This window comes from Calidris pugnax, unplaced genomic scaffold (genome assembly GCF_001431845.1).
Source record: "Calidris pugnax isolate Ruff unplaced genomic scaffold, ASM143184v1 scaffold349, whole genome shotgun sequence".
Classification (NCBI taxonomy): Eukaryota; Metazoa; Chordata; class Aves; order Charadriiformes; family Scolopacidae; genus Calidris; species Calidris pugnax.
In genome coordinates this window covers 769,332-784,619 of record NW_015091088.1, presented here as the reverse complement: position 1 = coordinate 784,619, position 15,288 = coordinate 769,332, and the positions used below count along the sequence as shown (strand labels likewise).

Sequence of the window (15,288 nt, the reverse complement as noted above, 5' to 3'; positions counted from 1 at the left end):
CCCCTCGGAGCATCACCTGTAGGACAATATTAGCGAAACACAATTTCAACAAGCAAGGAAAGCACACAGCCAAGCCATTAGGAAATTGTGCTGCCTATTTCTGGAGGCACACACAGAGACAGCACATTCATTTTCTGTGCTGGGAACAGCTATCGGATGCAGATCTCTCACGCCAAACTGCCTACTGGAGAGAGCACCATGTTGTCCACTAGCCAAATATCTTCTACCATTGAGAGTGTGACCTTTCTTTGAGGTCAGTAATGATTCATATCCATTAATCTAATAAATCCCACCTTTTTTAAGAAAAAGGTATTGTCATTTTAGGGATTTTTTTTTTTAATTTAGTCTTCTGTTACCCAAGAGACCTATCCACTTTTCCAGTTTTGTCTGGGAGCGCTCACATCCAGGAGGTAACACTTTCCCAGCGCCTGCCTTTGCCGAGAGGCAGGAAGCTGCCCTGCTTATGGAAGGGCTCACTCCCCATCATCCCCCCTCACTGGCACAGGATAAAAGCCTTCCAGGAGCTGGAGAGACAACCACAACCCCACGGCCAAGGGGATGTGCTGCCTGCACTGCACTCGCCATGGATTTACCACACCGGGACCTGTCTGGCATGCAGTGTGATCCATGCTCAGAGGCCTGGAAAGTCCTGTCCTGCCCAAAAACCCTGGCGACTCCACATTTCTGCTTCCAACAAATTCACACTACTCAAATCCTGGCTTCTTGTAATCATTCACAATTCGCAATTTACTGTCCTGAATACTTTTTGGCTGCCTTTGTGCTTCTAACCTCCCCCCTAGCAAGTTCCTATTTGGATGCTTTCCTTCTTCTCCAATTTTGAGAAGATCTTCATGATGGTCTGTCTTATTCTTGGTCATCTTTTCCAGGTACTGTCTCACCTGCCCGCTTAGTTGAGGTTCCCATATGCTACGTGGGGAGGGATGTTATGATTTCCCACTCTGCTCCAGGAGATATCATCAATGTTAGTCACTTGGACAGAATGCCTACAGTGTCCCTAACTCACATGTGAGGCTTTGTCATAGAGTCCCCCAACTCACCAAAGCCATGTTTTCTGAAATTTAGTGTTTCAGTTACTTCTGCAGGCAGATCCCGTAGAACAAGCTGAATTCAAGTCATTTATGGTCCCCTGACCCCAACCCCCTGAACAGACAACACATACTTTCTCAGTAAAACACACCTGCTTTTTTCATTTATTTATTCTATATTAAGTTACCTTAATGCAGATTTTGTTCAACCAAACAGTAAAAGAAGGCATTCAGGACATTTTATGTGGAACTGTACAAGTCCATATATATTTTAACACAAAGAAAAACACCGTTATAAATCAAGACAGCTTCATTCACTCCAGGGCAGCCATCTGAACTGACATCAGCCAACAATCTCAATTTTCCTTGCTCTTTGCAGGGGGATTTGTTCAGTGAAAGTTGTAGATGCAAAAGAAAAAAAAAAACCCTTTAAGTTTAAGGCTGAGAAGAGCACTGTGGCCATGCTGTGAGCCTCTGGGGCTGCAGTGAGGTCGGGCTGTGTGCCAGAAGGAAGCCTGGCAAACCCCGGAGCCGTGCTGGAGCGGCAAAGGCACTGCACGATCAGAGCAATCATCGCCAGGTAATGCAGATCTTCCCGTAAAGCCCACAACACGAGGGCAATACTTCAGGTTGCAGCGCTGCATTCTGACCTTCATTTACACCAAGAGCAGCAAAAAGCATTTTTGAAAGCTGACTGTGGGGTAACAGCAGTCATTCGGACTGAGAAGGTGCTTGTTTCTTCTGGCATTAAGAGATGCCCCTGTGTTTTTGTTTTCTGTGGGAAGCTTTTCCAGGCACGGCTGGGTTTTCTGTTACAGCATTTCATCACTACTCCCCACACTTCTCCCCACCCTGTATCTCATAGGAATGAACACAGTGTTACTGCTGTCCTTCCAAGAATGGATGCAAAAACTTTGATGCCGAGACAAAACAGAACCAGAAACTCCAGAAAAATGTCGTAATTTCTGTGTTTGCCAGCTCCCAATTAACCAAATGGGATGAGCTATAGCTTCTCTCTCCAAATCGAGGTATCTGCTAAACCAAAAACACCTGTCAACTGTTCAGAGAGAAAAACAAAACCAAAACCACCACCTTCTTCATCTTGCTGGTATCCTCCATTAGATATTGAAATGTAATAAAGAGAATGACCTAATTTTATTACTCAAGACAAATGCCCAGTTTACCCATCTTGCCCAAGCAATCTAATCTGCACACCCTGCATTTCACCTTTCCACAGGAGCAGTGGGCACAGCAGAACCCACCTACTGCCAGAAGACCAGGGTTTCAAGCCAAGGCTGTTTCTAACTCCCATGGTTACCAGAAAGCCCTCAAAAGACAAGCTGAGCATAAGCTAAAGCTGAGCTCAGCTGGTTTCCAGGGTGTGAGGACAGAAGAAGAAAATTGTAAAGCAATAAAAAAAAAAAACCCACAAACACCCTGCACTGATATTTCTTTAAACAGTTCCTTCTGGAAGAGTTGTTCCATCACCAGCAGGTACCTTCTGTGACTTTCCTTATCACTGTCCCATGCAGCCTCCACTCTTTCTATCTTGGAAGCAAAATAATAAAACAAAAATCACAACAATTCTGTTCATGTCTTATTACTCATTCCTCTTGTCATCAGAGTTTCCTATTTTTATTTAACCCGAGCGCATTCTACCCCCAGTCTGCAATGCAACAGTCACAGCATTAGCTGCTGCTGCTCCTCCCTGGGGACCTGGTGGTAGCAAACGCAGTAACAAATGTAGTGTGGGTTGTATTTTGACACTTCTAAGTCTTCTAACAAAGTTTACCCTATCATTTTTATATATTAAAAACTACATAGATATCTATTTATGATATACAATATATATGTTGTATATATAAATATATGAAGCTTTATATATATTTGTATTTGTGTGTGTGACTGCTTCCTGACCACTGGACAACCCGCTAAAATCCAATTTACAGTTCATAGCAGAGGAAGGACATGGAAGCAAACTGTTATTTAAACAATACGTTATTGTACCTGTGGCAATGGAAAGCTGTAAGACACTAACACAGGCTTCCTCCCTGCTTGATTTTGATCTCAGCCACAGTACACAAACTTCAGCAGCCCAGACGAGCCCAAGCACCTTCAAGTATTTTTCAGAGACCATAAAACCAGGAAGACTTAGGGAACGGACAATTATCAAAGCTATTGTAAGGGAGCTTTGATGCACAAAGGGACACACAAAATGTTTACTTCAGAGAAGTTGACAAGAGTATACACAAAGAAAGGTCCAAATAAGTGGTTCAGTGGAAGCAAACTGGGAACTTCTACTTTTGACACAGTAAGAGGAGAAAGGAAAACACAAATTAACCAGAAGAGTAGAAAATATCGGATGATAAAAGGAAATCGCAAATAATATTATCATTTATGATCTTGTTACAAAAGGTGTTAGTGAAATAACCTGGTGACACAAAATTTGGACACACTGCTGCAAGGAGAAAGATAGAATTGCCAAAAGCAAAACTGGATGTAGAGAAGGAGCATAACAGAAATGTAATGAAGTAACACAGAGCACAGGGTCATTCATTCAGGGTATCCATAAGAAAAATTCTGCTGTCGCTGTCAGGCCATGATGTTTGGAAGTGATGGGAGAAAGAGACTCAGCTACACCAGCAGGACACTGACCTGCCCACAGCTTCCAGGGAAGGCAAAAAACCTTCCCGGGAAGGCAAACACATTCTCTGGTGGCAGCCCATCGTGCTGGGAGAGAGCTGGGAAAACACTGACACCATCCCGCGAGGTAATGCCCAGACCTCAGCTCAAACAGCCCGGTAGCATCTGGTCCCTCGCACACCAGGGATTAATGGAAAACACAGGAAATTGGAAGATAATCAAGGTACCAGATTTCTCTCTTGTACAAGGATATTAAGGGTTTGGCTTACAGGAAAATGAAGGCTGAGGGAAGCAACAAAAAGTTTAAAGTGTAACGTTGGCACAAGAAACGTGTGCATGCAAAGCACTCATTGCTAAATTTAGTCTAGAAATTAGAACATACCTACTATCAGAGAAAGGTGTCCAAGAACAGCCTTCCAAAAGGGTATAATATCATCTAACAAAATAATCTCTGAAGTAATGAATTGTGTAACATGATGGAGGTAAGCATCTGAATGGGAAATACTTTTCCCTGATGCGATTTTTTTTTTTTTTCCCATTTAAAAAAACAGCATTGACAATTTTTTGCTTTTTGTGCAATTCACTGAGAGGTTAATGAGAATCTAAACACCACCTCCGGACAAAAATCCATCAGCATTACAAAAATGCATTGCTAGTGAATAACAAGAACATCCAGAGGACAAAGGTTTTTAAAAAATAGAACAAGAACAACCAACGAAAAAAAGAAACCCACTTAAGATTTGAGGTGGCAAGTTTCAAAGGAAAAGAGGTCTTTCATCTAGTAGGATTTTGAAGAAACTTTGTGAACAGATTTTTCACTTTGCTTTCTGCACAATTTCTTGGCCGCCTTAATTCTCTGAAGGAGTCAAAACCAGGAATAACTGAAAGCAGATGAATTATTTTTGCGGCATGAATGAGGATTTTTATTTCTACTTTTTTTTTCTTTCCTTAAAAAGCCCCCTTTTCTAGGTGCAGTTACCAAGTACATGTCTGAGTGTGTCAATTTGCCACAAACTGGACAAGAGCTACAGCTCTGGCAACAGAAACAGCACATTTCTTTTTGCTGCTGAACAAGAAGGAAGGACAAGAGTCTCATTTGTAAGTAACACACTCATTTACATTTTTTACAAGAAAACAATTCAGCCCTCCGGGGTTTTTTCATTTTGTTTTTTAACCCACAGAGATACTAAGGAAAAATAAATTGAAAATCATCAGGAATTCCTATGGACAACAGTGCTGTAGTATCCCAATGGAGTATACAAAATAAAGCTCTCCTTTGGTTCCAGTTTTGGCAGGTTTTATGGCAGAGCCATTTGATAGAGAGAACTCTCATACAACACCTCTATCGACTAAACTGTTCTTCATCTGCGTACAAAAGTCCTCAGCATTTTAGTAATTAAAGAAACATTGAAAAGAGTTATTTCTGCAGCATCATGTAAAAAAAGTTACTTTAGGAACAGTTAAGTAAACACGGAAATAAAAAGCCAGGGTTTTTTTTACATCTTTCTAGAAGGTAGCTACACAAACTACCTCTATAGCCCTATAACAAAGCTTCATAATTAATGTATTTGTGTCATACTGAAATACTTCTGAAAAAGTTGACAAAGCAGTGATTACACTGAAAACTATAATTCAGTTTCTGTCAAAGTACTTGTTTAGCCTCACCTTCCCTCAAAAACAATGGCCACAAGAGACAGCCAAATCATATAATGTAGAATTTATAGTTTTATTTAACTAAAAGCATATTTGAAACCCATGTCTAGTATACCGAGATAAAATTTTAGTGAGCCTTTTTGGATGTTGAATGAGGTAATGGACGTGATCCAGCCGGCATCTGAATGCAGATTTATCCTGGTGTCAGTCACCGAAATCACTTGCACAAACAACAGAGAGTACTTATGAGACTGGCTCTTGTTGGGGCTCTTTGATTCTTTCCTCAAAGCTAATGATGACATGCATTTAGAATAATGTATGCACATCCCTGGGTACCTCCTTCCCTCCCCATTCACAATCCATACTGTATTGACAACTGCTGCAGTACAGCTCAAATCATTCCTAAGCTGACACACCACGTGCCAGGTTTTCTCTGCAACAACACAGTGGAAAAGATTCTCAGCACCCAAGAAGAAAAATTTAACTGAGTCACAAACCAAGATATGGTTCATTATCTACAGTTATCACATAAGAGTTCCACCTTTCTTGATGGAAGAACTTATTCTCAGGAAAAAAACAGTTTTTTAAATAATTAAACATCTGCCAGAATAATCAGAATTGAGTTTCGCATTGTCATTGATGCTTCCTAATCCTAACTGAACCATGAACAATCACATTAAATATTGCAATACTCCATTTAAAAAAAAAGCAATTTTATTTAACATTTTCTAAAATGATGTTAATTTCTACCTCATGGTACCACTTTCCATTTTTTGACAAATAAGATGAGTCTGGGGACAATAAACTACCAGCTCAAGACAACCAGCCAGCTGAGATTCAATTATTTCTTTTCAGGTCTCTCCACAACACCATCCCCCAAGGCAAGAGCTGCGTCCTTGGTTTGTAAGGACAATTGCTATCAATACAGTAAGAAATTTGTTTCTTTTTGAAAATATGATATACTAAGGTAGTAAAAAGGGCTGAATCATATCCTATACTACCAAGTACTACATCTTCTGCTGCTGTTACCAGTGGCAAAAAGTGATGATGAACAATGACAACACTGGGAGCAGAAGCACAGGCTATTCCATGCACCTGCTGCAATTTGAGAAGTTCCCCCAGGGTTTCCTTCACAACCTATCACTATCCTGAACCAAATCAGGCACCAGAGAATTAGCCTGATCTTGTAAATAACATCTTCTGCAAACAAGCAGCTATTCTCTCCAGTCCTAAATGTCAATAATATAGCAGGAACTTTCTGATAGCCACTGCTGAGCCCCAGCAGAGGGCTTGCAGCATGCTACTGGGGAGCTACCATGGAGGTCCTGCAACCATCTTTGCCAAGCAACAAGTAAAACAGCTGTGAAAACTGAACTCTCTTGTTATTAGCAGCAAAGATCCCACTGGGGCATGAAGGAAGATGCTAATGTGACCTGAAGGACAACCTGAGCTATTGCTGCATCCAATGGAGTTTGTCCTTGGCACAGACTTCCACCTTTAAAATGTATTCCGTAGACATGTTAAACATATAACTGTTCATCCAGTGAAGTCCAGAAGAGTTAGTATTTGTGATTGCATTTGTTAGTATGATGAGCACCAGCTCCACTGTGAGCTTGACACCCATCCTTTTCTGCAAGGCTTGCTGAAAGACTCTGAAAAGCAGTGATAGCTGCTCCAGTACCTCCAAAACCCACAGTTATCACAAAACAAGTAACCTTTCCTTTTAATTTGAAAAGCTAGGATCTGGCAAGCTGTACCCTCCCTGAGCAGCTGGGGTGAGGAGTCTCAACTGCACTGAACAATGACTACAACACTGCTCCCCTCAGCTTGGCATCAATGCAGTCTGCCATGAGAAGCACGTAATGCTGGTTAAAAATTAGCAGGGGTGGTCTCACAAAGCTGCCTGCAAGACACCCAGCTAAGGCCAGGCCAATAGCTGCACCGTGCCCTGGCAGGGGGGTTCCTGGCCATAAAAGAGAGGCCAGCCAAGCATCAGGAAGCAGTTCCCCTAAAGATGCTCTGATGGACAGTCCCTTGGAAAACTGGACATGGCTGCAACGAGGATCAAAATGAGTTAGGGTGACTGGTCCTATTAAGGTGAAGGTCCTCAACCCAATAGCTTCTTCCCCAGGGAAAAGACTGGGAACTTATTTAAGGGAAATTATGAGGCTGTTATTGATACACAAAATTACTCAGGACAGCAAGAAGACTTAGAGGCTCTTCTAGTGAAAAAGAGAGGACCAAGAGGGAAGAACAAAAGAAAAAAAAAGAAGAAAAAGAGAGACATGAGAATGACCTAGTATATGATACAAATTAATAATGTGCATGGCGACTTTATGTTTTGGAAGAATACTGCTCAGTTCCCATGTAAGAACTGAGGATCTGTGAAACAGCTACAGAAACTAAAGAGAAGCAACTTGGAAAGAAAGGTTGCATCATTAGCCCGGCCTCCTGTGTATTACAGGCCCCTAAGGCTGCTTGATTAACATACACAAAAAGCATGCAGACCAAGACTAACACTGAACTCTTACACAAGCCCTTCAGAGCCGTCAAACTGCACTAAAACACTTGTGGGTAAAACACTCGTATCTCACACATCTGTGTACAAACATGAGATTAGCCCTGGCTACAGTCTCACCACTCTCTTTCTGCAAAGGCTGCTTTAATAAGAAGTATCTTGTCTCACTGGAGTATAGCTTTGTCTAAGGGGAAAAAAAGAAAAACCCAAACCCATGAAATCTCTGAAATTCTTCAGGATGAGAAGTCCTTCATAAATAAGGAATTCTTTGGGGTAAGTAACATGCAGCATGAAAGATCTTTTTCTAAATCCATGTCTCAGCTAGGTACTAGCATTTATCTCCTCTCTACATTTTAACCAACCAGCTAAAGAGGACACTTACAGGGTAAGAGTCTGCAGTTGTGCACCCCACAAGTAAAGCAAGAACTCAAGGCATGCACAAGCTCTGCCAGCTCACCTCCAGCAGTTAGGACTGTACAAAATAACACCCTTGTAAGGATCACATCAGCAAATGCCCAGGAGAGCACTGCTATGTTTCAGAAAGGTGGGACAGCAATCCTGATGGAAAAACTTCCTCCCCCTGGCAGCAAATGTTGGAGTTTCTCTGTGATGCTCTGCCAGTACAACTGCTTGTATGGTGCAGGCAAACCTACAGACATGCTTACCCCAAGTCTTCCAGCTAACAGCCCTTTCTTTGTGCTTGGGCAGACAATGCCAGACCTCTCACCTATCTTATTTCTGAAGATGAGAAGCCCCGTGGCTTACCAGGCACTGGGAAGTATGTCCTCAGCCTGTCAGGTCGCATGAGAAGGAAGGGAAAGCCAGAGCACCAGAGGCTGCTGGGAACGTGCCACCAGATAACCCCTCCACACAGATGGCCTCAGCTGGTGACACAAACCAGCTGCTGGTTTGAGGCTCCCTCCCACTCCGAAACCCACACGGAACACGCTGCAGGAGACTACACTTCTGCTGTACACTGAAATCCAACACAGCTTTCCACGTTAACTCACAGTATGACTGACTCCACAGCAGTATTACAGAACACCTCTGTTGTGTACCACCTTTTCTCACACGAGGTGGTAGAGTAAGTTGTAGTGTTCTGTCACACAAATACAGGTAATCTGCAAGGATGGATAAACCAAGAACTGCTCTTGCTGGAGAATGAAGATACTCCAGCTCTTCTAGTTAACAAACATCATTATAAACATAAATACTGCATAGAAATACAGGTACCTCTGGTCTCTGTGCTGCGAGAGATCTGAGACTTCAGTGTTTGAGACATGGGACAAGAAAAGAGCAGAAAGAGTCCCCCACCCTAGAAAGTCCCCAGACAGGGAGCAGGTTACTTACTCTCCCCAGTGCGTTGGTGTAAAGGCTGTACCAGAGCACGGAGTCCTGGAGCACTGGGCACCAGCACCCCCTCAGGTCGCTGCAGAAATCAGGAAAGCTGCAAAACAAAACCAAGTCATGTATTAAAGTTTTTGTTTATGAAGAGTCAAGGAGGGATTAATTGAAACTACTGAGCTCACACAGGTGTGGGTTACCAGAAGAAACGTGCAGGGTCACCCTCTGTGGCAGGAGGAACCTGGGCATCGGGCGAGCAGTGCAAATGACAGAGTAACCCAAACTGCCACCTTCAGCTTAAATCCTTAAAAACCACCCGCTTTCACAACACACTCGCAGAATTAGAAGCTGAACAGAGGATCTGTATGTTCCAGTGCAGGGATCTTCCCAAGCTGGGCAGGTGTCACCAGCTGCTGTGGGACCATGACAGCTCGGGCACAGCAGAGACACGCTGCAAAGATGACTTCAAATTCTCTCTCCCTGCACTGCATCTACAGACCTGTGGTTTTCCCCACGCACAAACCCTGAATATCACAAAGAAAATGAATTTAGATGGTAGAGATGAGCCACAAGTCTGAAAAAAGCAGCAAAAAAGTCCTCACTAAACAGCATGTTCCTAACCTAATTTTAGTAAAAAATAAATAAATAAATAAAAATCACCTTTTCAATTACACTTGTGTTCAGGAGACATCAAGTACATAATTTATTTTTGCAAAGTTCTTATGCTGTATCGCAGTCAGTCCCTAGCCATTCTGCCCCCTGGTCAATGATTACATTAATGCTATGGGTTTTAGTGGTGAAAAATATATTGGGATTGTTGCCATATAGTGACAGAAGTGAGGTTATCTCCCCATCAAAAGATACTCCGTCAATGGCAGCAGATCTGTCACTCAAACCATGTTCTAGGATCCAAGGTATTATTCGACTTTGTATTTGTTCTCCCATCTGGAGAAAATAAATATGCAGGAGTCAAGATACAAATCTCATCTGCTGTAGAGCTTAAAAAAATTTTATTCTTTGTTAAAGCAAAAGCCAGGCTAAATGAAGCCAACTTATATTCCATTTTAGAGAGATTTATTTTTTCCTGTCCTTGTTCTAACAGAGAACCCAGAACTATAAATCCTAGAAAGTACTGAGACAGAAAAGATCATTTAAGAGAGATAAAAATGTTCTCATTAAAAATCATATTTGTCATTTGGCAACTTGAAAAGGGACCTTTTTATAAACCAGATGAAAAATAATTTTCAAGTCTAAAGCTTTTTTTAAGAAATCAAGAAAATATACTAATTTTTATTCTGATAATGAAATTGCACTTTTAAAACACTCTTCAAGGGTGCAGGAAGAAAACAGAACAATGCTCATTAAACTAATATTCCAATCCAATTTAGCAAGCACGTTTGTGGACTTCTGTATCAGATTATAAGATTTTAGTATTCAAGAGCACCAGTAAAGCCAAGAAACTAGTGATTTCCTTCTGTTTGAAATTCACAGGGTTTATATAAACAAGACTTTCTGGGGTAAGCGTTGAGACCCCAATCTTCTCCACAGACTGGGAGAAGTCTTTTTTCCAAATGATTTTAAGGGGTTTCTTCCTGAGATAAACAAACAGATGCATCCATCTGCGCTGGCATGGGCACTTTTATAATTAACCCTCTTCATCCTATACATGAAACCTAATTTGCTGTAGGCCAAGCCTAGTGCAACTGCAACAGCAATAGTGGTTAATTCAATAAAAACTAGGCAACAGCACAAAAAGCATTTTATGTCTGGAACAAGACAATTTTTCAATCTGAACTAAGACAAGGTCAGCTGCTGGTTCTGAGATCAGAGGAAGGCCCGAAATACAAAATACAGCTCCTGAAGGTTGGAATGACCAAGCCCTCCAACAAAACAGCAGACAGGAAACTGCAAAACGAAGTTTCAACAGAAGACATCTGACCTTGGATCCAAAGGGATATTAACACTGATAACAAATTCCTGAAGCTGTGCTTCTGCACACCCAACATTTATTTCCCAGTTGAGAATTTCTCCCCCACCCTAAGCGTCCTTCCCTGAACATATCCACCTCTCCACCCACATTTTTACCATGTCTGCTTTGAAAATTGGCAGACTTGAAAATAACAACTCCAAGATGAAAAAAAAAGAGGGTTTTTCCCCCCCCCTTTTTATAACTCTTAATATTTCAAAAGAAAAGCTCAGCCAGCCAACAGTGCAGCAAGTCCAGCCTCCCAGACCTATCCAAGCCGGAATAATTCATTTAGGAATTTATTAAAAACAGTAAATTGGAAGGCAGATAGCATGCAGGCACTGATACCCTTCTAAAAAAATGAATTACAAATGTTTAACGCCCACAGATGACAAAGTGGGAACATACTGTTACAATTAATGAGATAAACAGCTGGCTGGTTGAGGTAATACTAGGTACAAGTTTAAGAAATTCAATAGTCCCTATTTCCTTCTTTTGCAAAGATGTGGCGACAGCTACATATACTTAAAATGGGTTTTGATATTCCCGGGTACTTGGATTTCCATGGGACACAGCTCTGCAACTCAGCCCTCAGAAACAAGGGATCTCACAGGTGACAGTGTGCAACACTATCTTGAGCACATCATAGAATTTTAGTTAGAAATAATAAAACTGAATGGAAAACACCAGCCAGCAAGGAAGAAGTCTGGGAGCTATGGCTCCTGTAGAGATGCTAGACCAAAACTTATTCAAAACAGAAAGACATCTACCTGATAGAGACCCCTCCACGCATTTGTAATGTCTGAAGTCACAGCAAAGCTACTTTCTTGAGCTATGGCAGGATTGACGGAGCTAGGAATCACTGCAGCTTCCTTCCTCCTGCTCCACTGCAGACTGTGCTTATGCCCAGTGGCCTCCTGCCAAGAGCTAAGAAGGTCAGCAGGTTTGATTGCTCTACTTTTCAACCTCCTTGCTTTTGGTAGGGAACTTTAAAGTTTAGGTTCAGCACTAAAGCGGCAGGTTTCCGATCGCCGAACTTAAACTAGAGTCATTTAGTACCAAAACTCTCTTTTCCTGAAGCACGTTATACAAACGGTGTGCTCCTCAGCAATGAAACTGCATTTTTGCTCTTGCCTTTCAATGAGAAAAAACACCTGCACCAGCAAGAAACGGTGTGCTCCTCAGCAATGAAACTGCAGTTTTGTTCTTGCCTTTCAATGAGAAAAACACCTGCACCAGCAAAATTCTCAGATGCTTCTATGGACTTAAAGGAGCCACTCTGATTCAAATCTACTTCATCTAAAAATTGACACAAAAAAAAATAAAATAGATTCACCAACTCTTCCCCCTTCCCCACTGGGCAGCCCCTTCTCAGAGGGCCCCAGCAGAGGGCAGCCAGCCTGGGCTTGGGGGTGGCACATCTCACCATGGCAAACAACAGAGTTTTCTGCTTCTTCACCTCCAAAGCTTGTTTTGCAGGAGAATAAAGCCACCTATTTGCATCAGGGAATACAAATGTTAAGGATGACATTGCTCTGGAGCACTCCTCCTGTATTCTTTATAGTAATGGCTGTATATTGCTAACAGCCTGCAAACCTGCCCATGTTGGGCTGCGTGCAAGGGTGTAAAAATCAGTAACGTGCCAGCTGGGAAAAATATCTATAGATTTCCCAATTCCCGTGCTTTTAGAATGGAAGCAGAGTTATGAACTTCTGCACGAGGCTGAGGGTATTACATATGTACAGTGAACTGGTATCAGCCCGAAACGGGTGATAGTTTCCATAGTGCAGTTTTCTCTTGGCACGTTCAGGTGCAGGCCACCTGCATTTACGTGATCAGACTGCAGACTCTGCCTTTAATTGGCTTTTAAACAGGAATCATAGGATCACACCTTCCCCTCCCTTAAAATTTCCACCTCTTCCTCCAATTTAGAAATAGAAGAAAGAAGTCCAGCATAACATCAATAACTAATGAGTACAGCATGGTCATCTATTTTAGGCACAAATTTTTCTCTTTCCTTCTAGAAAGGACATTACCAGTTTCTAACTCCAGTCCGTCAGTGTCTCCCAGTGAGCCTCATACAATGGCCCTGAAAAACCAGGCTGCTGGGGTTGGCTTCTGAAAGGAGGAGAGAATAAAGAGCTGAGTTTTGTTCTGATGTTTTTAGGGGCCTTACTTTGGAAATAATTTAAAAGAGGGGGAAAAAGACCAAAAACAAAACCAAAAAACCAAATGATGATTTTCTTAACTCAAAAAAAAGAGAAACCTGCCAGATGGATGAGTGGCACTTCAAATTGACAGATGTGGGGAACTCTTATAACATAATGATGGGTAAAAGACTCATTAAAGACGGGGTGGGGGAGAAGGCTGCTGTCACCACCTCAAGAATTCCCTGAAGTTTTTATCATCTACCTTTCTTTGTCTGCGTCTTACCTTCTTTGACAGCAGTTTTTGCCAAATCCACAGAAGGAAGCATCTTACACATTAATTCACTTACTGCCCTAGAGGGCCAAAAGGAAAATAGCATCACTTAAATGGTATTTTACCTTCCCAAATTTTTGAAGCACAATTTTTTTTTGAAGGTCAGGAAGAAGCATTTCTTTCGCAATTAGCAGCTAAAACATTGAAAGGCACACAGCACTTTTATTTATGAACTCTGAGAAGTCCAACAAAACCGAAGAGATTTGGCTATCCAGGATCTGCAGGAGGGGTCCCACTCTTCCACTTCCAGGCTAAAAAGCATATTCTGGACACCTTTCCGGAAAGGGCAGAAGATGGTTCAGGTTCTCCTAGGCCAAGAAGGAATACAGGCATGGGTGTTCTGCCTCTCCACAGCATGCACTGACTGTGGGGTCACTACAGAAGAGACTGTGAGAAGGGAAAGTCTTGGTACTTTTTGTTCCCTTCATTTTAGTGATTATTTTTATTAAAAACATCCAGAGTGGATATTGGAATGTGGGTTTTGTTTTTTCTTCTAAAGATTTGTACAGGAGACAGCAAGGGGGAGGAGAGAGAGATGGAAGGGAAGAGCTAAGAAACTTGCCTTTCAAGCCACTCTGCACCGAATCTGTGTTTTCATTTTAACTAATCTTCCCCACCATCACCCTCAAATCATTTACACAAACCTCCACGTTGCCAGTGACTGTTCCCAAGCACCAAGGTGTTACTTTAATCCTCTGGCTGCACGATTCCCTGCTTGTCTCAAGTCTTACTGCTCACTGAGCTGTGCTGCAGAGCCACCAAAGCAGAAATCCACAAAACTGGCTCCTGCTTACCTGGTCCTGTCAGACCGTGCAGCCCAAAAAGCCTGCTTCAATTTGTGTTTTGCTTCTATAGTTACCCATAAATCATAATATCATACTAGTAAAAACTTATGGACATACCGCCTGAAGGAGTGGGTATTTCTACTGGTGAGTAATCAGCTTCCTAAGGCTGACCCAGGCAGGCAGGGCAAGGAGCCGTTCCAGAGAGACGGATGCTGTTCTGCTGCTAGGTCTCAGCACACACACATCCAACAGTGCAAAAGCCAGTGGAAGAGGAGGAGAGCACAGAAATGTTCTGAACACAGCTCCCACCCTCCAGGGCAGCTGGCTTGCAGTGCTCCCAGCATCCCCCCAGCAGCACAACTAAGCCTTGTGTCCTCCCTTGTGTCCCTAAGGCCATCCCTTCTCTTCAGCTTCCAGCATCACTGCCACCCTGACCACTGCTGGACTCACAGCAAGAACCAGACAAGTAGCTGCTATTACAAAATGGTCTGAGCAAACATCTGGGCTGAGGCTGACAGTTTCTGGGTTATCGTGCCAAAAAGCACAGCACAACCCACGGAGGGGTGCGTATGGCTCCGCAGCAACTCTTCCAGCGTGGCTGGAGTACCACTGCAGCCTGTTTTCCCCCCAGCGGATGGCAACCAAGCCACGTTTTCTGTTTGCTCATCCCTCCTGACCCAAGCTTCGGAGCTCACAGAAGCCCAACACGCAATTTGCTGTTAGCACTTCAGCACCAAAATAAGTGCACTTTGAAAACGCTCAAGCTGCTAAGAATAATAAAAATTAATAAAAAAATTAAAAGTACAAAATAAGTGCACTTTGAAAACGCTCAAGCAGCTAAGTTAAGAATAA

At 42.4% G+C, this 15,288-nt stretch overlaps 1 protein-coding gene across 5 annotated transcripts in view; it reads right to left on the bottom strand.

Moving 5' to 3' along the window:
- The window catches only part of APBB2 (amyloid beta (A4) precursor protein-binding, family B, member 2), a 187,741-nt gene that overhangs the window by 119,964 nt on the left and 52,489 nt on the right, over positions 1–15,288 (bottom strand). For all 5 annotated transcript variants that reach the window (XM_014957835.1, XM_014957838.1, XM_014957833.1 and 2 more), the window contains exon 3: positions 9,211–9,307. The gene's annotated coding sequence lies outside the window, so the exon portion shown is untranslated. The remainder of the gene's footprint in view (positions 1–9,210; positions 9,308–15,288) is intronic.